Raw genomic sequence first — 3,081 nt, forward strand, 5'->3', positions numbered from 1 at the left:
ACTTTGGCTGACCTAGGAACACCTTGTATCTTGCTCTGGTGGCAACAGTGTAACATTTCTTGAGCACTTAAGTGCAAGGCACCATGTATTGTTTTTTGAAATGCCTTATGTCATCCTACAACAATTCTGACTGGGAAATATTGCTGTTGCCATTGTATAGGTGAGGAAACGGGTTTAGTGAACTGTTCTCTCTCTGTATATGTTAGTAGACCATCCAAGTTAGTTACTGAGCAGTAGACACATCTTTTTGTCTAAATTAATAGGATGTGGTAAACCATTTTTTGATACTAAATGCCAGTGCTAGTTACATTGCCTGGTTAAATGAACCCCTGGAAAGTACTTAGAAAGAGGGTTTCCTCCAGCCCACTATCAACTCTAGGTATGCACGGTGTCAATGAAACAAGCATTCTCAGAGACATTCTGTGTCAAACACTTCCAACCTCTAATGGAGGAAGGAGGCTTCGCTGGTATTACTGAGTAGAAAGGGAAAGGCTTTTTGATTCTTTAAACAGTTCAGGGCAAGCACAGGCATGTTTCTCCTAAGTAAAAGTAGACTTCACTCCCAAGATGATCAGGGCTGGAAGGAGGGTGAGGCTGGGGGTGGAAATGAAGATTTACATAATCTTCCCCTTTATTCATAACCCTAGGGGTGGTGACCTTTGCTCCCCAGATGGATGCAAACCTATTCACTAGCCTGGAGCAGGCTTGCTGGTTAGAAAAGACCACCTTAACTTCCAGAGCTCATTTTACACCATAGCTTTACTTTATTGGTTGATAAGAAACTTTTTCTCTCTATCTGGTTATGGCCCCCTGAGAGAAAAGGACTGTGAAGAACAGATGGTCAGGATATCTTTCATTATTATTTCAGTTCTTTGGTTACCATATACTATTGTCTATATTTTTGCCAAATGTATTTCAGCACTCGATAGACTATCGAACATTCCATATGCAATTTGGGTCTACCCTCCAAAACGTTCCGGTATTTTCTAAAGATGAACACTGTATGTATATTCTGAGATCCTCGGGCCAACTGTGGAAGTCAGATTTTTCGGTTTGTGGTGCCATCATGTGGACAGAACCAGGACTGCAGTCCATGGAACCAAAAAGAAAGTAAGTGTACTTTCCCACAGAGATCATTCTTTAATTACAAAATGTTATTTCTCTGTAGTTCTATAGGTTTAATGCACATACGGTTAAAATCCCAGTATGATTTCTAGTGACACCTGGCAAGCTGATTTTAAACTTCATTGGAAAGTGTAAGTCATCAAAACCAGCAAAGTCCCTGGGGCACCTTGGTGGAACAGAGGGTTAAGTGTCTGACTCCTGGTTTTGGCTCAGGTTATGATCTCAGGGTTGTGAAAATGAGCCCCATATCGGGCTCTGAGCTCACCGAGGAGTCTGCTTGATACTGTCTTTCTCCCTCTGCCCTTTCCTTCCACCCACTCTTTCTCCCCCTCTCTCTCAAATAAATAAATAAATCTTTTTAAAAAATAGCAAAGTCCCTTTAAAGAACAAAAGATGGAAGGCCTTTCTCTACCAGCTGTCAGGACTTATAATGAAGCTGTAGCAAGTAAGAAAACACAGCCCTCTCACAGGGATACACTGATCAATGGAAGAAACAGAATAAAGTGTCTAGAAATAGGCCCACATTATATGGACCTTTCATATATGACCAAAGAATCATGACAGATCAGTGAGGAAAGGAGGGACTGTTCAGTAAACAGAACTAGAATCCAATCGTTTTTCCATATCAAAACAAAGAAAAATCCCCATCTCCCACTGGATGAGTTTTCCAGGGCTGCCATAGTAAATTACCACAGACCGGGTGGCTTAAAGGACAGAAATTTTTCTCACGGTTCTGGAGTCTGGAAGTCCAAGATCGAGGTGTGGGCAGGCTTGGTTTCTCCTGAGACCTCTCTCCTTGGCTTGCAGATGGCTGCCTTCTGGCCGTGTCCTCACGTGGTCGTTCCCCTGGGCAGAAGGATCTCTGGTGTCCCCTTGTATGCCCAGATTTCCTGTAATAAGGATGGAATTTAGACCAGATTAGGGGTTCACCCAGATGCCCTCCTTTAACCTTAATTAACCTCTTTCATGACCCTGTCTCCAAATACAGTCACCTTCTGAGGGACTGAGGATTAGGGCTTTAATATATGAATTTTGGGAGGATGTGGTTCAGCTCATAACACACATTGTATACGAAAAGTCTACTCCAGATGGAGTAGGACTTAAATTCAAGAACAAAACAAAACAATAGTGGCAAGTGTAAGCAACCAAGTTTCTGAGTATAGGGTAGGGAAAGATTTTTTTAAAATCAAGATATAATTGACATGTAACACTGTATTCGTTTTAGGTGTACAACAGATTGATTTAACATATGTAAGTGTTATGAAATGGTGAACCCAGTAAGTTTCCATCACTGTAAATCATTAGATTTTTTTCTTTTGATGAGAAATTTTAAGATCTACCTTCTTAGCAACTTCCAAATATATGTACAGTATTATTAACTGTAGTCACCATGCTGTACATTACATCCCCAGGACCTATTTATCGTGTAACAGAAAATTTGTACCTTTTGATCCCCTTCACCCATTTTGTGCCCCTGGCCCCTACATCTGCCAACCACCAATCTGTTCTCTACTCTGAGTTCAGGTTTTTTTAGTTTCCAGATATAAGTGAAAATATACAGCATTTGTCTTTCTCTTTCTGACTTAGTTCACTTAGCATAATGTCCTTAGGGTCCACCCATGTTGTCACAAATGGCAGGATGTCCTTTTTCTTTTTTATCACTAAATAATATTCCATTTTATATATTTGCTAGTGACATTGTTTATTCATTCATCTCCATTGATAGATGCTCAAGTTGTTTCAGTACCTTGGTTATCATGAATAATGCTGCACTGAGCATGGGAATACCAACATGTTTGTGATTTTGATTTTGTTTCCTTTGGCTATATACCAACAAGTGGGATTTCTGGGTCATGTTATACTCCTATTCGTAATTTCTTGAGGAACCTCCATACTGTTTTATACATAAATTGTACCAGTTTATATTTCTTTCAAGAATGTACAAGACTCCCTTTT

This window comes from Ursus arctos, unplaced genomic scaffold (assembly GCF_023065955.2).
Source record: "Ursus arctos isolate Adak ecotype North America unplaced genomic scaffold, UrsArc2.0 scaffold_5, whole genome shotgun sequence".
Classification (NCBI taxonomy): Eukaryota; Metazoa; Chordata; class Mammalia; order Carnivora; family Ursidae; genus Ursus; species Ursus arctos.